The sequence below is a fragment of the Palaemon carinicauda genome, chromosome 8, assembly GCF_036898095.1.
Source record: "Palaemon carinicauda isolate YSFRI2023 chromosome 8, ASM3689809v2, whole genome shotgun sequence".
Taxonomy (NCBI): domain Eukaryota; kingdom Metazoa; phylum Arthropoda; class Malacostraca; order Decapoda; family Palaemonidae; genus Palaemon; species Palaemon carinicauda.
Window position 1 is genome coordinate 99,398,957 of NC_090732.1, and position 25,006 is coordinate 99,423,962.

General features: G+C 34.7%; 2 pseudogenes; one reads left to right on the forward strand and one right to left on the reverse strand.

Annotated features, from left to right (window-relative positions):
* Nucleotides 1-297: 297 nt before the first annotated feature.
* Nucleotides 298-19,411, reverse strand: LOC137645382 (uncharacterized; annotated as a pseudogene).
* Nucleotides 19,412-19,931: 520 nt separating this feature from the next.
* On the forward strand, nt 19,932-21,303 carry LOC137644934 (KRAB-A domain-containing protein 2-like; annotated as a pseudogene).
* The last annotated feature ends 3,703 nt before the right edge of the window (nt 21,304-25,006 follow it).

Here is a 25,006-nt window from a genome sequence, read left to right on the forward strand (position 1 = left end):
CCTGACTGCACATGAGACGCCGTGACGAAGAAAATAAACTCTTTACGAGCAAGTTTTAGGAGAGAGCATAAGAAAATAGAAAGCTCGAACACGCCTGGGACCTCAGCAGATGATATATATGAGACATCACTTTGGTTTTATGAGAAGATGATGTTTGTATTAGATCAGGATGTCCCACGAGAGAGCTGCTCTAATCTGGGGGATATTGACAACATGAATGATAAGGTAAGTGACAAAGAACTCATATACTTTTTATTTTATCAACAGAAAGTAGGTCCATGTAATTCAGTTACAAATACTTTATCTTAATAAAGTAATACAGTACCTTTATTTTAATATTTGTATAATGTCATTCCACAAAACAGTAGCCTACACCTACACTTTATTATTTGGTTTACACAAAGTCTTTTGGCCATGGTACTGCACCCTCATTATTAAAGAAATCTTTAAATTTCACACGTACATCTTTAGCAATTTTGGAAAAGTTTCTCATTCCTTGACCGTGCGCTAAACTTGCAACAGAATTAGGATCCACTGATAACCCTGGCACAGTTATTCTGTTTGAAATATCATCCCTATGAAAGCATTCTGCGGGAGAATATTCTGAAGGGCAAGTCATTCTTAAATAATTGTGAAGGACAACACATGCCATAACAACCTTTTCAATACTGGATAATTTCAGATATATTGATGTATAGAAAACTCTAAATCTTGAAGCCATTATACCAAAAACATTTTCAACCACTCTCCTTGCTCTAGACAGTCTGTAGTTAAAAATCCTATTCTCTGCATTCAAATCCTTTTGAGGATAAGGTTTCATAAAATTAAGTCTCAGCGCAAATGCCTCATCTCCTACAAAAACGTAAGGCAACATACAATTAGAATTAACAGGGGTAGCGTCATCTGGAATATTAAGTCTCCCATTTGAAAGACGTTTTCCAAACTCTGTGTTTTCAATAACCCCCTCCATCTGATACACGTCCGTTTGTCCCTATGTCAGCAATGGTGAATTCATAGTTTGCATTAACCACTCCCAATAAAACAAGGCTGTCGTAGCCTTTGTAGTTCCAAGAATATGATCCACAATCTGGTGGTGGCGTGATGCATACGTGTTTTCCAGCGACAGCCCCGAAACAATTCGGGATGTTCCATCTTGACTCAAACTCTCGTGCAATAATTTGCCACTCAGCCACTGAGGTTGGAAACTGAAATAAAAGAAAATTAATTATATATATATATATATATATGTATATATATATATATATATATATATATATATATATATATATATATATATATATATATGTGTGTGTGTGTGTGTGTGTGTGTGTGTGTATGTATGTATGTGTATATACACACATACATACATACAATTACTTTCATTTTATGTATCTTTACCTTCCAATTGAAGAAGGGGATGAGACGGAAAATGCTTAACCCAGCATGAGCCAACAGGAACGTCCTCGCAAACGTCTCTCTAAATCTGATCAAATATCGGATACAGTTGCAAGAAAACTTTGATGAATCTGTAAATACAGATATGTCTGGTATGGATAACTTCGGGAAATAAGTCACACGTAGGATACTTGCAATGGACAAGCGAACTTCAATAATAACTAGAAAAATTATAAATGATGTACTTTTTGAGGCAGAGATGAGGAATTTAAATTCTTCATCTCGAGTAGTTACAACACACCAAGAGCCAGTACCGGTGACCGGAATTCTTGCCGCATACATTTTCACCGTAGGATTTTTTGTCACGGACTTTTTGCCGTAGGAATCTTTGCCACTAGGTATTTTTGCCGTAAGGAATTCTTGCCGCAAATTGCATATTACTTTTATAATTTAAAGGTATATGAAAGAGTTGACCTATAAAAAAAAATAAGTATAGTGGCCTACATACATACATCTAATGCGATGGATGGTCTCTGATAATTAGCTCTTACTTAGGAAGTTTTAAACAAGCAGTTTTAGCCCATACATACACTCTCCATCCAAGCACTCGTGCTTCTAAAGTTTAAAACAAGTTGTTACATACCTACTTGCATACATACATACACACATACATCTATGTATGTATTTCTAAAGTTGGAAAATATTTAAAATAACAGTAACTTTTTTCGCCTTAGAATAGATTTATGTTCCATTATTCAAGCCCTTCACAATGCCGCAAACTGTGAAAACTATCCGTGGAGGAGAAAAGTTAGTTGACGAGAAAGTATACAGAATCGACAGAACATTAGAAAGTAAAACTTATTGGAAGTGTGAAATTAAAAACTGTAAAGCAAGAGTCCACATACTTCTGGAAAGTGAAGGTGATATAGCAATATGAAAAACTGTTGGTGAACGTAGCCATTCCGCTAACCCAACAAAACCAAAAGTGTACTCCACCTCAGCAAAAATGAAAGAAAATGCTACTTATTCCCAGTTGTCTGCAAGATCATTAATTGCCAGTGCTTCTGCTAGCTTAGATGAAGCGGGATGTTATCTTATGCCATCTAATGCAACTTTGTCTCGAAATATTAGGAAATGGAGGCAGGTTCATGTACAGGCTCCTCCTATTCCTACTGCAGAAAATGGCTATGCAATTCCTGAAGACTTTACGCGTCTCGAAAGTGGCGAAAACTTTTTATTATATGACAGTGGCGAAGATGACGTCAGCAGAATCTTAATATTCGGCACCGATTCTGGATTAGATGACCTGGAAAATCACAGACATTGGGCTTGTGATGGAACTTTCAAATGTGCCCCTGATATATATTACCAGCTATATACATTACACATTCTTATAGATAACGTTAGTAAACCACGCATATTTGCCTTACTTCCTAACAAGTCTGCGGAGACGTAAGGAATATTTTTTGGGGTTCTCAAGGAATTGCGTTCAACTTTGCAACCTGAAACTTTGATGACTGATTTTGAAAAAGCAAATTTTGATAGTTTTCAAAATTATTTCCCAAATGTGAGTGTAACCGGATGTTTGTTTCATTTAGCTAAAAATATTTTTCGAAAAGTCTGTGAATTTGGCCATAAAGTGCGTTACCAGAGTGATTCGGAATTTAACACCTTGGTCCTATGCTTTACAGCACTTGCATTTGTTCCTTCTAGTGACGTTATTAGAGCATTTGAGGAACTAGTTGACAACGATGATTTGCCTCAGGACCTGGTATCTTATTTTCAGACGTATTATATTGGTGGGGTAAGAGGCAGGGGCCCTCGTAGACGAAGAGTCGGTCCAACATTTCCTGTGGATATGTGGAATGTTTATGAACAGACTTTAAATAAGTTACCAAACACCAATAATAGTACAGAAGGGTTTCATAATGCCTTGCAAAGTTCTGTTACAAATATCCACCCAAATATTTGGCAATTAATTAACCTTTTGAAAAACGAAGAGAGTCTAGGAAAAAAGAAAAGAATTTATATTGAACACGGCGAAGCATCTCACATGAAGAAAAAGTACAAAGATGTTTATGTACGAATACAAAGAATTGTTTCGAGATATGATTTTCATCGTAAAGTACACTATTTACGGAGTATTGCAATGAATTTGCACTCATACTAAACTTAATTAAAGTTTTTTTTTTTTCAAATATTTTGAATTTTAAATAAATAAACCTTCTATATTGTAATACCTTTGTTGGTGATTTTATTTTGACAATGATGAATATTTGAATATTTATTGTAACTTCAATTGCTCTTAAATTTATTACTTGTTTTAAATAAATAAACTTTTAGTTTTAAAATACACTATTATTCTCATACCCTTTTATACTTATAATTTAGATATATTTTATTAATTATACGGCATTCATGTATGTAGTAGAGTGTATGTATGCTAAAAACTGCTTGTTTAAAACTTACTAAGAGCTAATTAGATGTATGTGTGTATGTATGTATGTAAGTAGGTATGTATACTTCTTGTTTATAAACAACTTGTTTTAAACTTTAGAAGTACGAGCTATTTATCAAAGACCAGTGGCGTGTATGTATGGGCTAAAACTGCTTGTTTAAAACTTCATAAGTAAGAGCAAATTATCAGAGACCATCCATCGCATTAGATGTATGTATGTATGCCACTATACTTATTTTTTTTTTTATAGGTCAACTCTTTCATATACCTTTAAATTATAAAAGTAATATGCAATTTGCAGCAAGAATTCCTTACGGCAAAAATACCTAGTGGCAAAGTTTCCTACGGCAAAAAGTCCGTGACAAAAAGTCCTACGGCGAAAATGTATGCGGCAAGAATTCCTAGAACCGCCGGTACCATTACCAATGCCTTTAAATAACTCAGTGTATAGTTACTGCAGTAACAGCATTAGTAATACAAATGACTCCGGGATGTCGCAGTACTTTTCAAATTTTCAACCTTAGATATAGCATATGCCCTACGTTTACTTGGTATATGTTTTATTTTTCTCATTTTTACCAAGCTTACTATAATATATGTTACATTTTAGGTGTCAAATGTTATCAATAAACATTTACAAATATCCAACGCTTACAAATTAATTACCTTTACATAGTTTTTGTGAAGGACCTTGTAGATAGCAGCACATGTGTCTGGTATGATAGATGACAAAGAGCTGGTGGAAATGATGGCAGAATATTTTAGATCAATAAGTGACCTTCCTTTTGCTAGATAGCGTAAAGTGACACTCAGTCTTTCATGTGGAGTTATGGCCTTCCTCATAGTTGTATCTTCATAAGTAATGAAAGGGCTGACACGATTCAGTAGATCAATGTACGTGTCTTCATCCATACGCAAATAATTACGCCAGTCGTCTGGCTCTAATTTTAAAGCAACAAGCAAGTTGGTGTGTGAAAATTTCTCTCATTTTAGTAGCCAATCCTTCTTCCACTTTGATCTTTTTTTTTTTTTTTCCTTCTTAGTGCCACTGCTAAAGCAACGGCTATCAAAACGTCCTGGTCGAGAGGCATGTTGACGTTGTTTTAGCATGAGGCACACTGAGGTTCGATGTACTGTCTGAAAGCTCTTCGAGCCGTTCTACAAGTAGGTTCGACAACCGGGCTTGGCGAGCTGTTCGGCCGTGTAAACCCGCCTTTAGACTCCGTGGGTAGCCTACTCTCGAGGCATGACTATTTGTTATCACAAGGGCAGTTGTGAAGTTTGGCTGGCATTACTGTATATTCTCAATAATATTTTTTTGTAATGGTGCATTTGGTTTTGCTCCTTACGTGATGCTAGTATTTGGATGTTTTTAGATTTATTTTAATTTTCTTTTGTAGGAGTGCACTGCCATTATATAAGGTTAATGATTTCTATGTTAATGTGCCTGCAGCCCTGATGAAAGCCATTAGTTATCGACTCAAACAGCTGGCAGCTAGAACAGAACAAATGGAGGGACAGACTAACAAATTCCGTCTTCTCCTTCAAAATTCTATTCTTGAAAACAAGAAAAGATTCAGAAAACTAGAAGTGTTGCTTGTTGCTTATAAATGGATGATGCTAAAAGTGCTTTAGCATGTATATATATATATATATATATATATATATATATATATATATATATATGTATATATATATATATATATAAACCCATTTATATATATATATATATATATATATATATATATATATATATATATATATATATATATATATATATATGTATATATAAATTTATACTGTTAGCCGACTATCATACAGATACACAAAGAAAGAGAGAGAGAGAGAGAGAGAGAGAGAGAGAGAGAGAGAGAGAGAGAGAGAGAGAGAGAGAGAGAGAGAGAGAGAGATATTCCTACAACAGTTTCTGTCACAGTGTTATCATCCCCTTGTATTTCAACGTTTACAGGACATTAATTTGACATTAATTTGGCAGAATATCAATTCGGCAGCCAAACGCTTATCATGAATGCCTTACGCTCCAATTGTCCCGACTCGTCAACTTCCTAGAGAATGTTATCGATAAGGCGTTGGAATACACAGCAAGTCATTTATACTTCAGGATGATAAGAACAAAACATATAAGACAAAATTATGTGGTAATCTAACTTAAAGTATCCTATTATATAAACGCCAAAGAAATAAGATGATACATACCTACATACACACACACACACATATATATATATATATATATATATATATATATATATATATATATATATATACATACATACATATATATATATATATATATATATATATATATATATATATATATATATATATATATATACGCATAAAATGTATAATGTATATGTACATATATATATATATATATATATATATATATATATATATATATATATATATATATATATATATATTTACACATAAAATAATAAATAATGTATATATGTATACGTATATATACATATATATGTATATATACTGTATATATATAATATATATACATGTATATATATTTACACATAAAATATTACATACTGTACATATATATATATATATATATATATATATATATATATATATATATAGATATATATATATATATATATATATATATATATATATATATATATGTGTGTGTGTGTGTGTGTGTGTGTGTGTGTGTGTGTGTGTTCGTGTAAGAGAATGTGTTTGGGCACGCGCGAAGATTCGGAAGCGATGAGTACTCTTAAAGAGCTCTTAGTTTCTTAAAATATCTTAATGTTGAATCCATTAGCGTAATACGCAAGGCCTATTTGGAGTCTCATTATTGCTGTTGCTGCTGAATAATAATGAGCGTCCCAGACTTCCACTGCAGTGGAATGCTTGTGTGCAACTGTAAAGTGGAAAGGATACTTGAGTCGGTGACTCGACCTTCTACCAATTAGGAAGTTTATGCACGTTCGCGCGGTTAGGAATTATTGCTCAGTTTCAATATTACTAAGTATTTATATTTTATTAGGTTGACCAAAAAATGTATATCTCTCTCTCTCTCTCTCTCTCTCTCTCTCTCTCTCTCTCTCTCTGGAACCATACCAACGTATGAATTTCAGATGTATGTATGAACAAGTATATGAGTGAGATCGCTGAAAATTTTTTGGTAAGCATATATATGTGGAGCATTAGTGTTTGTGCATATGTACACGTGTACGTCTGTAGCCCTGTCTCCTTGTACATGTGTGACTTTAAATGTCTAAAGAGATAAATGAGACCAACGGGAGGTATTGAAATGAAATGTATTCGGACAAATGAAATGGTAAGATGGGCTGCAAGAATGAGTAATGATGCCATCTGGAGCTACATTTAATGATTTAGGAATGTGAAAAAATCACCCAAAAATAGTGAGGTTTGCTGATAAATGGAAAATTGGAGAAAGGCTAATAAAATGGTATTACACCAGGCTGGAACGTTAAAAAAAAATGAATAAAAATCCATAAAATGCTGAATTAATTAATCACTTGACTGAAGGGCGCCATCAAAGGAGTAACTTTGTATCTAGTTTACTTGTACGCAAAGATGTCTCATGTTCTCGTATGAGCATTTCACTCAAAATTCAACTTATTGAATGATGAATGTGGGGTTGGATGGTATTTTTTTCTTAGTACATAGCTATTTATGATAGTAGCGTTTTCAAACTATTTAATAATATCAAAAGAAATATCTATATATGAATGAATACATGTAGTGTATCATTAATCATATCTTCCCCCCCCCAAAAAAAAATAAAAAAAAAAACTTCCACGGTTCTAATCTAGGAAGGATAGGCTTTTGGGGGCCTTCACGATTGAAAACTAAGACTTTTTGAGTGGCCATACATATGCAATACTGACAACTAAATACAATATATTCATGATAACTGTTAAAAATACATATATATATATATATATATATATATATATATATATATATATATATATATATATATATATATATATATATATATATATATATATATATATATATATAATTCTTTCAAGTGGTGCTCATTAATGAATTTTTTTTTATAGCTCAGCAATAAATATATGAAAAATGCAAAGAATTATGCATATTTTTGGCAGATCTTTTTTTTTATTAATAAAAGAGATTATTATTATTATTATTATTATTATTATTATTATTATTATTATTATTATTATTATTATTATTATTAGCCAAGGTACAACCGTAGCTGGAAAAGCAAAATGCTACAAACCTAAAGGCTCAAAAAGGTAAAATAGCTCAACGCTGAAAAGAAGAAAGAGAAATAAGGAGTAAACTATAAATGAGAAAAGATAAAAATATATGTAAATCTGGTTTTTATCACCCAGTTCAACAGAAAATAATTTTCAATAAGCAGAAGACAGAGAATCTGTCAGTATTTTGAAAGATTTCCATATTCCAGAGATATCGTGTATCGAGAAGCAATGTCCACCTCGGAAGCCAGGGAATAAAAACACATTTGAAAGAAACCAAAACTTGTACTTTTACTTTTAATTGTACGTTGGGTATAAGACACCTTTCAACACGTCACATTTATTCGTTGAAATTTTGGTTACACAGGAAATGTGTGTACATACAATGCTTTGAAATAATCAAGGTAAGATATTTTAGATTACTAGCTTAGAATAAACATTCAAATCAACTTATCACCTGTACTGAATACAATCAGTGCTTTAAAAACACTGTATTACGTAGTCAAAATACTTGATAACAAAAATGCCTTAAAAATTGAATGCAATCTATTCAATCTAATATATAAAATATATGAATTTATTCCTGACTTTGAAAATTTTTAGATGGTTTAGAAAAACTAATTCAATGTAGTTTGTGTATTCTGGCCATCAAAAATATTATTTTAATAAAGTTAATAAAATCAATTAAACAATGAAATAGCATTCTTTCCGATTACAGCAATATCGATCCACATATTTTAAAGAGGCTGGGATTACAAAGCTCCTTGTACTTTATTTCTAAAATTGGTCGTTGTTTATTGATAGATATATCACAATATATTTCATTGTTTTTTTTTTTTTAGAGACAAGGTTGGAAGCTGTGAGACGTACATTCATGCCTCTGTGGAAGCTCGTAGCACAAGTCAAGATAATAAAGCAGGCATGCCCAGTAATCTGGACCAGAAACTGGGGGTAGTTACAACGTACCATGATTCCTTTTCTTTATCCTTTAATCAATTATAACAGATATTTCACAGTACTTAATTTACTCATAACTAGTATATTCCACCAAAATATGTAACATCACCCCGATAATTCACCCTAGTTCATTGAATTTTATCCTAGATATTTCCCAAAGGTTCACTAAATCATATACCCCATATCATCGACAAATTTTAGTGAATAATAACAAAGAATTTAATTCAACGACAGAGGAAGGGTAAAACAGAATAAACTAAAACTAGGGGAACACGATTACGATTGGATTGCATTACGCAATTAAAACCTCCAGCAATTTAAATACAGTTAACCATAGCTGATGACTGACAGCTATATAACATGAATGCCCATTAGACTTTAAACATAATGTTTGTTTTATTATATATCACTTTAAGGAACTATTTGAAACACGTTTAAAGATTAAAAGTTTTAAAGGCCGCTTATGAATGGCATAGGCAATGGACAGTGGCATTGCCCTAGCAAGCAGGACAATGCCCTAGAGACTGACCATTTACATATAATCATTGCCCAAGACCCTCTCCACCCAAGTTAGGGACCAGAAAGGGCCAGGTAATGGAGCTGATGACTCAGCAGGTAGACCTATCGGCTCCCCCAAACACCTCATCCTTATCTCTCAAGGATGGTGAGGTTGCAGCGACCAATGAACTATCGAGTTTGGGCGGGACTCGAACCACAGTCTGGCGATTACCAGGTACGGACGTCAAGGTAAAGTTACACAACTGGAAAGAAGGAAGGAAGGAACACTTTAGTACCCGACCATCTCATCTACATATGAAGTACAGTATAAACAGTATAACAAAGACAACAACAAATGCAGCCATTTCTAGTCCACTGCAGGATAAAGACCTCAGATATGTTCCTATTTATGTCTGTGGGTTGACCAGTTTACATCACCACGCTGACCAACTACGGATTGATAATTGTGGGAGACTTTTCTGGGTACTCACAACAAACCAACTTAGTAGTTTTACTGATCACAGCGATACACAAGCCCTTTTCACTCAGAAAGGGATATGGAGTACGGAGATAGAAAAAATTGCGTCATTATTGCTAAAGAGATATTAGTATCCTTTCACTGGAAGACCAGGGAGGAACATTGTATAAGCTCAAAATAATACCTCTGTTAGAGTGAAACTACGATAATTAAAACATTTATAAATAGATACAGTAATTGTAAATGACAGATAAAAAGAGGAGCTACTTACATATATAGAAAAGAACGTTGTTTGAAGATACAATCAATGCCCTAAGGTTAATAATTTTTATAAAAAATACGCATAAAATGCCAGTTATCACGAGTCCAGAAGATGGCCACATATCACATTAAAACCGTGGGGCCTCTTAAGCACACACAAGTCAACAACACCATAGATAATGTAATCAAATTACCAGGAAAATCAATTAGATGACAAGCAAATGTACGAAGGTCCAACTGAACTCTTAGCATTTTGTATATTGCTTGTAAGCAGGAATGCTTATTCTAACACCATTTGAAGTCAGGATTATGATACAGTAAAGTATTTACGTGATTAAGCACGATCACAGACTTCTCTCTAAAGCTTAATTGAGTTAAAAATTACTAGTCATCCGGCTGACATTGAAAGAGTATGTCCAATAAGGTTTTTTATTTTCTAATTAAGAGTGACTTATTTCATTACCACAATTTCCCACATGAGAGGAAAATGACGAGCTTGTGAACATAATCATGAGAGAGAGAGAGAGAGAGAGAGAGAGAGAGAGAGAGAGAGAGAGAGAGAGAGAGAGAAAAAAATATGGTTTTACAATTGAAAATATAAATACCCTGAAAAAAAATATATACTATTTAAGTACAGTAAGTAAATGATATATGTAAAGTACGATCCCTGGCAATTACTAAAATGGACGACTTTCTCGTTTTCTAAGTGCTTCGATAATGCGGATTTGGCAGTAAACACGGAAAGCGCTGTGTAATATTGTAAATAGCTAAGAATGTATGCGAGAAACAGATCTTATAGATGCTGTAGAGCACAGGGCTAAAGTGTGTGACAGGTACCATATTAAAAGAACTTCGAGTTAAAATTGCATTCCAAAATATTCTCGAACAAAATTTCATGGGTCAGTTTCTGCTGGACTTTAATAACAAGGTCCTTCTCCCGCTTATTAGAACGGACAAGGACAACACCAGTAACTGGAAAAGATACATCCGGTGTCCATTTGATGGGAGGGTTTGGGAACAATTTTATGTGGGAAGGAAAGACCAGTTCTGATATAAAAAAAAAAAAAGTAGAAACGAAAATGGAACTGCGGTTGGTGCACTACGAGATTAAAAATCAGTCAACGAATTTCCACCCTTATACCATATAAGGACACTTTCATAATGAACCAATAAGAAATAAAGGAAATAACCCATGACCATTAATTCAAAATCGCTTCCATCAGTACATAACTTTTGAAAACTAGACATTTCAAACCGTAATTGGTGACTATCCATCAAAAACAAGAATTCGCCCTCACCTATGTGAAAAATCGACCAGCCATACCTGTTAGATAAGTGAGAGAGAGAGCCTTACCTTATTGCCTTATTTTTTTGGGGGGTTCCCCCAGGTCCCTCGGTGTGAGGCACCTCGTATATCCACCAGAGAGTTGCTAATGCATCTTCCGGTGTATTTTGCATCTTCCAGTCTTGGATGGTCTGGGATGCATCTTAGGTATTTATCGAGCTTATTCTTAAACACATCTACGCTCACTCCTGGTATGTTTCTTAGAGGAGCTGGTAGCACATTAAATAGTCGCTGCATTATCGATGCTGGTGCGTAGTGGATTAATGTCCTGTGCGCCTTCCTTAGTGTACCTGGTATATTTTTTGGCATTATCAATCTACCTCTGCTTGCTCTTTCTGATATTTTTAGCTCCATGATGTTTTCAGTAATTCCTTCTATTTGCTTCCATGCTTGTATGATCATGTAGCGTTCTCTTCTCCTTTCTAGACTGTATAGTTTTAAAAATTGCAGTCTTTCCCAGTAGTCAAGGTCCTTAACTTCTTCTATTCTAGCAGTTAGGACCTTTGTACACTCTCTATTTGTGCGATATCGTTTTGGTAGTGTGGGTACCATATCACATTGCAGTACTTGAGTGTACTACATACATGAGTTTTGCACAGCATAATCATGTGTCCAGCTTTTCTTGTTTTAAAGTGTCTGTATAGCACTCCCATTTTTGCTTTACATTAAGCCAACAGTGTTGCTATTTGGTCGTTGCATAACATATTCCTATTTAACATTACACCAAGGTCTTTAATTGCTTCCTTATTTAGTATTGTCTCATTATTAGGTCCCTTGTATGCATATACCATTCCTTCTCTGTTTCCATAGTTTATTGATTCAAATTTATCGGAGTTAAATACCATCCTATTTATCTCCGCCCATTCATATATTTTGTTTAGATCTCTTTGTAGTGAATTCCTATCTTCATCACAAGTAATTTCTCTACTTATTCTTGTGTCATCGGCGAAACTTCTCACTATGGAGTTTTCATCATCACAGGCTATGTCTGAGATCATAATAACAAACAGCAGTGCAGCTAATACCGTTCCTTGTGGCACGCCAGATATTACCCGAGCTTCATCTGATTTCTCGTCATTTGCAACCACTATCTATTTTCTGTTTTGCAGGAATTCTTTTACCCATTTTCCTATCTTTCCCACAATATTATGCTTTCTCATTTTTTCTCTAATATATTATGGTCTACCTTGTTAAAGGCTTTTGCAAAATCTAGATAGATCACATCTGTGTCTTTTTCATTTATCATATTTTTGTATATGTTTTCATAGTGTGCTATCAGTTGGGTTTGTGTACTTTTTCCGGGCACAAAACCGTGTTGACCTGTATTAAACAAATTATTTTTAACCAAATGATCCATTATTTTCTTTTTTATTACCCTCTCATACAATTTCATAATATGTGATGTTAGACTAACAGGTCTATAATTGCTTGCCTCTAGTCTTGATCCACTTTTGAAGATAGGTGTTATATAAGCTAATTTTTGTTTAACATATATCTTGCTCGTATCTACACTTTGTCTTAGCAGTATTGCAAGCGGCTTCGTGATAGTGTTTGCAGTTTTTTTTTAACAAAATCGCTGGAACTCCATCTGGTCCGGCTGCCGATCCATTTTTAATTTCGTTTATAGCCTTGACAATATCTGCTTCATTAACTTCTATATCCGTTAGATATTCAACATTTTCTTCTCTCATTTCTGTTTCATTATTCTCATTCGCAATTCTTGGCGTGAACTCACTCTTATATTTTTCTGCTAATATGTTGCATATTTCCTTTTTTTTCATTCGTTAGCCGTCCTTCAATTCTTAGAGGGCCTATTTCTAATCTCCCTTTATTCATCTTTTTTGCATAAGAGTAGAGTACTTTGGGGTTTCTTTTTATATTTTGAAGTGTCCTTTCTTCTAAGTCCCTTTTTTCATTTTCTTTCGACTGTATAATCTTTTGTTCTGCATTTTCTATCTTACATTTTATTTCCATTGTTTTCCACACATTTTTTTCTTTTGCAAGATTTTTCTTTCCACTTTCTAATTTTCTGAAATAAGATCCTTCTGTCTCTTGGTATGCACGTCTTTTATTTATTGTTTTTTTTTTCGGTACATATTTTTCAACAATTTTCTCCAGTATTTTGTACAGTATATCCGTATTTACCTGTATATTATCACTTACAAACACATTTTTCCATTCTTTATTCAGTTCTTCATTTATTTCTGACCATTTTATATTCTTACTGTAAAAATTATATTTTCCATATCCTTCCCAAAGTTTTGTGCTTTTATTAATTCTGCGATCACTTGCTTTGGAATGGACTATCAATTCTATGACATTGTGGGCTGAAATTCCCATGTTATACACAATTATTTCTTTAACATAATTCACCTCATTCACAAATACTAGATCCAGGACATTTTCCTTTCTTGTTGGAATGTGGTTTATTTGTTGCAAATTATGTTCTAATAGCATATCTTGAAGCTTTTCAAATTGCCTCTTATCTTCTGTGCTACTATTACTCTCTTTTTTATATGTATACATACAACCACTTTCTTCTATCCGTTCTTTCCAATCCACGAAAGGGAAGTTAAAAGCTCCGGATAAGAGTATATTCCATTCTTTATGGTTTCTACATAGATCCAGGACATTTTCTTTTCTTGTTGGAATGTGGTTTATTTGTTGCATATTATGTTCTAATAGCATATCTTGAAGCTTTTCAAATTGCCTCTTATCTTCTGCGCTACTATTACTCTCTTTTTTATATGTATACATACAACCACTTTCTTCTATCCGTTCTTTCCAATCCACGAAAGGGAAGTTAAAAGCTCCGGATAGGAGTATATTCCAGTCTTTATGGTTTCTACATATATCATCTATTTTTTCTATTATTATGTCAAACTCCTTAGTATTTGGGGGTCTGTAAACTACAATATTCACTAGTTTTTCAAATTCAAATTCTACCACAATCAATTCACATTCTGTGTTGCTGAATTTTCACAGACTTTATCTTGATTTACGTCTCTTTCATATATTGCGGTTCCCCCTTGATTCCTATTTTTTCTGTCTGATCTACAAGTTTGGAAACCCTTTATCTGGTCATCACTGCCAGTATCTTGGGAATACCATGTTTCACTTATATTTAATATATCTATTTTTTCAATTTGGGTTAGTTCTTCTAAGAACTCTATTTTCCTTTTAGAGTTACTCGTGACTAAACCCTGTGCATTCATCACTATTATGGTTTGTGTTTCATCCCCATTATCTAATATTGGTAATAATATGGATTCTCCCATGCTTCCTTCCTGTTCTGATATGATGTTCTTTTCTTCATTTCCCGGAATTCCGTCATTAAAAAATCCAACTTTTCTATTATATTTGCTCTGTCGATTATATTCTGTCGATGAATGGCATAGAAATGCTTGAAGATCTTTTTATTTCATACAAATAAAGTTAAAAGTCATTGCGTATAATCTGCAACTTTTCCAGGGTGGGAAAATGATTGGGGAAAAACGAAAAAAAAATATATAATATTTAGGATGAAACTACAGATGCTTTTCAATTAAGGGTTGTATTTCACTTCATATTGACTGTCAAATTAAAGGAAATAATATTTCTAGAATATTCAAAATCAATCAAACTCTCTCTCTCTCTCTCTCTCTCTCTCTCTCTCTCTCTCTCTCTCTCTCTCTCAAAAGCACAGGAAATAGCCTACCACCTCACTTAAAATGAGATTTACAGTAATTCTATAATCACAACAAAATATGAAAATGATCCTATAAAACCTGTAACTCTTTTGGCCAATATATCTATAGCTCAAAAGATATCAAAATTCGAAAGGCTTGTCAGTTTCCATGAAGTCTACAGTCTTCCTGGCCTCTATACGAGACGGATAACTTCCATTTCTGAGAAAACAATCATATTTGAAGACCATATTTCCAAGTACATTAAATAGATGTGCAATCCTATATAAAAAAAAAACCTTCACAACAAAAGTACAGACTCTATGCACACTACTGAAAATCATCACTCTTGGTTTGAGAACTGACGCTGAATTTATCAGGAAGTAAGGGTGTTTGTATATAGGCTACATTTACTCATAGTGATGTCAAAGGCGATAGCAGATTTATCTTATATCAAGAGGTTAAGATTTATTTTCGTTTATGTACTCTAACTTTCGGTATGTGGACTTACTATATGAGTGGATTTAGAAATTTGTGCTATATAGCATGATGTTGGGGACTGGGAGAATCTTTAGTGCCTAGTGAAACTAGCGAAATACTGGCAGTTACACTATAATGTGAGTAGAGAGATTTTCCTCTTAACAAAATTATTTGTAACGAGAGAGAGAGAGAGAGAGAGAGAGAGAGAGAGAGAGAGAGAGAGAGGGGTGGCTAGCTTATCGACACCCTACCCAACCGCTCCACATGAGGTGTACTAACGGCATCAGCGTTACCTCTTATGGAGAGGTATACAAACCTGATTGAACAACAACCCTCCACCCCCCTCCAAACAAACAAATATGAATTTCACATCCAATCACAGTGACTTGTCTTCTGCAGATTGCTCTTCAGAACGCCGGCTAATTACCTAATATTCATTGAAAAAATACCTTACCGGTGCCTGAGAACATTAACTAAAACCAGAGAGAGAGAGAGAGAGAGAGAGAGAGAGAGAGAGAGAGAGAGAGAGAGAGAGAGAGAATAATAATAATAAACTAGCAGCCCAGAGCAGTTTGCTCAGACGAACGAGGTACCAACATCTGAAACATATGTAGGGTCACCTGACATGTCAACTCCCTATCCAAGTGGATCTGGACAACATTAGTAACTAATAGAAAATAAGGTCGTCAAAGCTGAAAATAGAACCAAATATGTTAAATATAGATGGAACCAAACAGTATCAAACTGATTTTGCGGTTTGGAAAATACAGCTCGGTGCTGGGAGAGGGATGGTCCTTTTGTGCTTCAAGTGTAAGGGATTAAAATAAAAATTTTGACTGCTGTTATAAGGTTGGATATTTTATATATACTCTAATCTTCATCATGCTCCGACAAAGAACAAAACCCCTGAGGAAAAATTCTTTAAAGAGGACCAATTTCGATTACGAATATTTTACCAATAATGAAATAATAAATCAAGCCTGGAAAAATACAATAAGGAATCTGTTTATAAACCATTTTGCACAAACGATTCTAAACCCTATCTGTACTTGGGGGAATTATAACTCAGATTTCAGGTAGTCATCGAATATTTCCAAGTACATCAAAACTACCAAATGCGACACTACCTAAAACGGAAACAAATTTTAGTTTTGGTTCTGGAGGATTCAAACAATGTCCCCAGCACCAAAGACGAATTAGTTAACGAACTTAAATCATACAAAATGCTATACAACGCGGTAAAAAGAGCAGACCTAATAAATATAAGCCAACAAAATACCTAAATAAAAACACATGACTCCCCATATGTGGGGATACCTTAACGTGGTAAAAACGTCTGTGTATCGCCATGCTCAACACATATATACTAATCAAGGCTACCAATATTAGAATGGCTTATTGTGAGAGATCAGATGAAAAATGACTGCATTTGTTATTGTGGTGTAAGCAAACCGGTTGCAGGAATAAACATCACGTGCGATAATTCATCATATTTACTACAACATAACTTAGGAAAATTATATACACACACACACACACACACACACACACACTATATATATATATATATATATATATATATATATATATATATATATGTATATATATATATATATATATATATATATATATATATATATATATATATATATTGTGAATAGCATTTTCGCTTCCAGAAACCTTGAGATTTAGTAGAAAGGCTAAGGAAAGCAGATACTTCGGCATTTGGACAGTATATTTGCTAAGATTTCGGGAACGTTTCCCATCATCGTAGCTAAAAAAGTGAACATAAAATACAAATCAATAAACTTAATTAAGTCAATGAAATTCAGTTAAACAGGCAAAAATTATAACAAATACATCGAAATACATTAAAAATTAAGTCAATTGAATATACTAAAAAATAAGATATTAAACCCAATACACCAAAAGAAAAAAATTAAATGAATGACATAAGAAATGAGCAATATCAAAATCAGAACAAATACACAGAAAACTCAAAAAACAATAAAAGAATTCACAAAACATAATAGATGTGGAAATCAAAATAATAATACACAGAAATAACCTGTTTTTTCTAATATCCCAGGTTATTTCTATGTATTATTATTTTGATTTCCATATCTATTATGTTTTGTGAATTCTTTTATTCTTGATGGATACATACTCCTAACAAATCTCGTAGGCTATGCAGGACACAGGACTTTACCCCGAATGACAGGACCACAGAAACAACCATTAAATGTAATGCCCAGACAATGAGGGCAAGTCAAGAGGCCCTGCTTCATCTGTGATATAGAGGGGAGTAGTGGAATTTCATGGATTTTGGATGTGAAGATTGCTTCATAAGAAATTTAAACCATATAAACTGACTATATATATATATATATATATATATATATATGTATGTATGTATTTTAATAAAAAAAAAATTCTAAGTGATCAAATTTACATTATAGAAAATTCTGAACTCATAACATGTATGCAAAAAGGCATATATCTAAATACGCAACATTTATTCCAAAAGGGAAACATCAAATCTTCATACACAATTAATTATTTCCTCTCAAGACAGAGAGAGAGAGAGAGAGAGAGAGAGAGAGAGAGAGAGAGAGAGAGAGCTACTCTCGTTGTATCGTAAGGTTGTATTTCCTCTGTGTTAAGCCAAACACTGAAGACGAAGGAAAGACGAGTTGAGAAATTCATTACTAATCCTACAAACTTCATCACAACGATAGTAGAAAATATGGTAAAGTATACATTATTGCCCTCACTAATGAAGACTACAATAATCACCCACTAAAAAACCGAAAGACAGAAGATATTTAGGCTTTAGAGAGAAAACTGAAGAATTTCTTGTTCTCTAAGTGCTTCGATAGTGTGGATTTGACAATAAACGAGTAATATACGGTGTAAAATGTTGAACGCCTTCGAATGTTTACGATAAATGAATTATGACAGGCCATGTAAAGGGTAGTTTCACTGCAGTATAGGACCAGAAATGCAACCTTTAAAGTAAATAAAGTGTGCGTGTGTCTTTTCTGATGTGTCGTCTACGGCTCTTATTCTAACACATTTAGGAAGGTATTTGCTTTTAGCCACTAACGGTAATATTACAAAACTGTCATTTGCAATATCAAAGCGGATTTTTATGTAATGTATTTCATATTCATTGTATTATATTTCCAAATAATTGCAACTTTCACGCACAAAAAATCTAGATACTACTGACGGAAAACTATGGTTTTTAATAACTATAACAATGGGTTAGAACGTCAAGATATAGCTCTCTATCTGTACAACATCGGAATTACTGAAATCTGTAGTACTGTGAAGGATTTAGGCTGATATTTAACCTACACTTGAATTGGAAAGCATATTTGAACAACTTTAATCTACCATATATAATAAAGAGCAAGTGTCTGCCTAAATGGATAAATAAATAAATATGTACACACACACACACACACACACACACATATATATATATATATATATATATATATATATATATATATATATATATATATATATATATATATATATATATATATATATATATATATATATATATATATATTGCTTTCTAAGTGGGGATACCTTAATGTGGTGAAAGGGTTTGCGCATCGCCATGATCAACTTTATATTATCCATATAATATGGATATAATTAAACGTCAAAGCAATTACTATCGATCGCATGATAAAGACGAAAATTATCATTGTGTTTCTTGCTTCTCTGGAGGCAATCGAGATTTTAAAAGAAGCTAATAGATGACGTTGTTTGTATATAAAAAAATTTTCTGTTGGAAAAGCAAAGACCGACAACGTGACCAATACAATATATATGTAACGCTCAATGTTAATAATTGCCTAATGTGTACATTAGGCAGAGGAAATTGCCTAATGTGTACATTAGGCAGAGGAAATTGCCTATGTGTACATTAAGCAAACAGTTTGCCTAATATTTATATTGTGAAAAATGCGTGCCTAATCTGCACATTAGGCAAGACTTTCAGATTAGGCAACCATATTTTGCCTGAATTGAATGAGTGTTACGCTGTCCTGTGTGTGGGGGGAAGCGTGTGATGTGAAGGTTTGGTGCTTTATTGGGCATACATTTAATATATCTATCTATCTTTCCAGCAATAGAGATGGATCAAACTGCATTTGAAGAGAAGCTACGTGAGACACAGGAATCAAAGGCCGAAAATGCTGTCCTGCAACCTACTGCTAAACGTGACAAGCTTATAGAAGATTTGCTGAGGATAAATTCCCATGGCGCTACGTCTCCATTTGATTACAACTTACAAAAGCGCTACTAGATCCTGCGTGTTGGCAATGTTGAGAGACTAATTCGAAAACGAAAAGATCCAGCCAACGACGTGTTCAAGTTTGTTGCATCTCTAGAAGTGTTTGATATTGTTGAAGCAGCTCACGAAGGTATTGGGCATGGTGGTGGTAAGAAAACAATAGCTGAAGTGAAGAAAAAGTGGTCAAACATCACACAAGAAGTGTGCTACTTATATATTTAATTCTGTGAGCACTGCCATCAGAAGAAAGCCAGAAAAGTTCCGAAAGGTCTCGTTGTGCAGCCTGTGCGCAGTCATCACATTTTTTCAAGATGTCAAATTTCAAACATTGCCCGATGGTGATTACAAGTACATCATGACATTTGTCAACCATTTCAGCAAATTTTGCGTGCTGCGTCCCCTTACAACGAAAAGAGCAGAAGAGGTTGCTGCAAATCTTCTTGATATATCTCTGACCTTTGGAGCACCTGCTATTTTGCAGTCAGACAATGGTCGTGAATTTGTTAATGCCGTTATTGCTGAACTTTCCACACTCTGGTCCGAGTTTAAGTTGGTGACTGGGCGTCCCCGTCATCCCCAAAGCCAGGGTGGGGTTGAATGGCTAAATGGTGTTATTCAGGACAAAATTGCCATCTGGATGCAGGAAAATAATAGTAAAAAATGGTCAGTGGGCCTCAAGTTTGTTCAGTGGCAAATTAACATTAGCCGACATGAAACCACCGGACATAGTCCATTTAAAGTAACGTTTGGCCAAGAACCCCAAGTCGGACTAGGATCGTCTGTCCTGCCAAGGTCTGCTCTTAATGAAATTGCCACTGAAGAAGATCTTGTGACATTTGTAGAGAACGAAGAGGGCGACGAAGATGCAATGACAGGAGTAACAGCACAGGTGGAGAGTGACGAAGATGCAGTGACAGGAGCGACAGCGGAGACACAAAGTGGGTGTTTCCAGGAAATGACACGTCGTGGCAATCAATTAGTTCGACGATTAGAAGTTGGGCAGTGCAGTACATTGAGAGTTCCAGACGTTGATCGCGGCCCGACTGATCCGAAGAATCTTCTTGTGGTCGTCATGAAAGGAGAAGATGGGCTGTATACTGTAGGTTGACGTGAGGGAGTTCTTGGATCCAAATACACAGCAGCTGATCTAAGTCCTATAGATCAGGTTTTGATTAAAGCAGATGATGTTCCTGATTTTTGTCTCACTTTGAGAACAGCAACAGCAAAGACTACTGGAGGACAAGGGTTTGTAAAGTGTCAATGTAGGACACAGTGTTCGTCAGGACGATGCAGCTGCAGCAAGAAAAAAATAAAATGCAATTCTCGCTGTCACCCAGGCAGAGCGTGCAAAAATTAAGTGTTGTCAGTGTCACTGTGAATAACAGTTTTGTTTTTGTTTATTTGTGTTTACTTCATTTTGTGCAGCTATTATAAAAGTTTATCTGGAATAAAGTTCATGTTTCTATCAGTTTGTATCAGTGTTTCTTTGTCCTCCTTCAACCTATTCATATTCACATTAGACAAAATTGTGTGACATTCAGATTCCGCAAAATGGGATTGCATAATGTGTGCAATAGGCAATTTTACGAGTTTTTCTGCCTAATATGTACACTGGGCAAACCATTTTGCCCAGTGTTCACATTGGGCAAAAATATGTGTAATGTACACATTAGGCAACTATTAACATTGAGCGTAACATATATACCGTTATCAATTCCTGCGGAGAAAATCTTTTACTCAACCTTAACTTATCAAGTTATGGAGTAGTTCTATGTTTTTAATATACTCTTTTTTTTTGTAATATTAATACCCATACCAATGCATTTGCGATTTCGCTTAACATTTTAAACGTAACCAGTGTAATAGTGCTTTTTCATTAGCTGTGCATCTTTGTTCACAAGACTATATTTAGCATTAAGCCAGGCTTAATCAAACATAAGGCCAGGCATGTAAGCAAAGCTCTCAATCTAATAGTGGAGCGGATACCTGACAAAATAGTTCATTTTATGATACAAGCATAAAACTTTGCACAAAGCTTCCTTGTGATGTTCTTAAAGAAATAAAACTGTGAGCCACTCAATTTTTTCACTTTTCAAGATGGCCGCCACATTTTTTAAAATGGCGGCAAAATACCATTCCAGAATTTGACAAATTGACCATACAAAGAAATTTTGATGACCAGTGGCCTAGATTTGAGGTAAAACATCTACAGTAATTTTAGTCAGTATTCAATGTAAATACAATTTTGTGAAAACTCTGCAAAGCGCATGCGCGAAATTAGACTGACAGTCATATTGATTCATGTATCTTGGCATGTACAGGTGCATAATGCTGTGCATTGCAATCCTGACCTATAGCACTTACAATTCCCAGTACAAATCCTTTTACATCAACATTTTAAGAGCTGTTGACATGACACTGCTATTGGCTGCAAGCTGGTCCAATATGGCGTCCAAACATTGTCGTCTTTTTGCCAACCCCAACTTTCAGGTGAAGGTAATTTCATAATGCAAACCACAGACTGACCCCATGTGTGCCGCACTTGCAATACAGCTTGCTTCACGTGCTCTACTAAAGCTGCCTTAGAGGGTGGGATGGCATTATAATTCAAACCTTGCTTCCTCGACTGTTTGTGGTACTAGAGCGGTCGTACATCACCACAACTAACTCTTCAATGACTCTCATGTCAGAAGATGATAACTCATCTGTAGACGAACTTAGTCTTGTAAAAACCGTTGTTGCCTCAGGATAGATATTCCATACCTGCCAGCATGACTTCTTACCTTTGCCAGCAAATGCAGACACTGTATTACAACCAGAGAAGGCGTGAAAAAATGGTAATCCTCTTGCTTTTGGCCCTAGTGATCTAGATATTTCATGTAAAGCGATCCATCTCAAATCCTTCCCTTTCCCAAAAGCAATCCATAGACTTTCTTTATTCAAGTCTGCTAACAATGAAACACCAATGACTACATCTGTATCAGAACTTTCTATCATGACACTCTGACTGCCGTTGACGGCTGCGGCTTTTGTAATGTATCTGGAATAGCTTCTGATATCAATTCAGGTTCAAAAGTACCAGTAAACTGAACCTTGTGCTGTGACATTTGCTTCCAAACGATTTCTGTTGCCTTTGCCAAATACATGGCATCAATATACTCGCAAGCAGTTACAAGTGCTTTCCCAATATCCTTCTCGAACACAAGCACTACCTCTCGACCTCGATGGTATGCCTGTAGGTCTGGCAGCTTAGACAGAGTTCTTTCTTTCAATCTTGTTTTGTTTACCTTTATTGCAGCTGATGAAAACTCACTTAGTCTTCGTTCATATAGCAAACAAAGATCTGCCAGTTTGAAAACTATACGTCCAGGATTGGTTCTTAGGCATTCCACTATATGTGTCACTAGCTCTGCAAATGCCAGTTCATCGCCAGAGTCGACTTTTTCTTGGTCCGTAGTTGTTTCTAGACCGTGCTGTAACTTTCTTTCTCTGGTGTATAGAGCTGTTAAGCATTTTGGATGGTACTTGAACTCCTGAGCTACGACATCACCTGAACTAAGCTTTGCAAGCAGCTCCTTATCTTGTAATGTTTTCGCACAACGGTTAAGTATGTCATTGAGCTGCATTGTGATTGCTTCACGAAGTTCTGATATGGGACTCTCTTTTTCACATAAAAAAACATCTCAAAAAATCCATTTTACCTAGCTCTTGAGAGGTCTTTTTTCTCGTCTTTTTAGTTGAATCACTTTCATCATCACTGTCCACTTCTGATCTTCGTTTTCTAGTTCTATCTAGTTTAGTGTTATTAAATTTTATTCTACACAAGTGATATGATGATACTGTGCATTATTCTTGATCCGTGTTTCTTATATTCCTTGACCATCATCAATTTATCCAACATCTAAACTCTAGAATATTCTTTGCTAATAAAATATACACCGATTTGCTCTTGTCTGAAGTATCCTTGGGTGACATCTGTGTTTCATATTTGTCTACCTGACAGATAAAGCATTTAGTCCAATCAGTTTCCATTTTCTCATAGGGAGATATTGACAAACGAAGTCTTTTTGACATTTCAATATGAAATAACAACACATATATACAAAACAAAATTCTCTTTTTTTAGCAACTACAGCACAAATTTGATATTTCGAGAGTTGAAATGCCGAGGGTTTCTCCATTTACCACCTTCAACTTATAAATACACTTTACTGTACGGGATACGACTAGGTTCGATGCTGTTACCTGTACGCCTAGCCCGATCGTTCATCTAGCGCCATTTAACTCCCGTACGATCTGTACACCATCCAAATTACAAAAGCCCCGTCCTTCTTGGCTCGGGTTTCCGCTTTGGCACACTACCGTCAATTCAGGTACGACACCTTGACTATATATGGGGCGAATCAAGGTGTATTTGGGAGACTTAATAAAGCTGACACTAAACCCCATGCCGACTTTCAGGGCAGCTAGTTGCACCAGTGTGCCCTGGTAGTGTAAGCAACTAGCTCGTTAAAATTGTAGGATCCCCTGCAGTAGGCTAAATTGCCGGACCTTACCCATCCCTCCATTTAACATTCTAAACCGGTTGACCCTATTGGCCTTGTGTTCCACCCCACTTCATCATCATTTCATGTTCATTTTATCATCCTTTCATGTTCATTTAATCTTCCATTTCATGCTCATTTTCCAAATATAGCCGAAGTCGCGTTGCTTTGGAGTAAATTAAAAACCAACTTTTTTATGCCGCCATTTTGTTTATGACCGCTATTTTGTAAGAAACCCCTGGTGAGTTATTGGCAATATCAATTACACTATTAGAATGTTAAACTCACAAATCTGTATAATTGAATTATCAAAGAAACTAATTTGGTAAAATATCAAGTTTAACCACCCAATTACTAATAAAATGAATAATT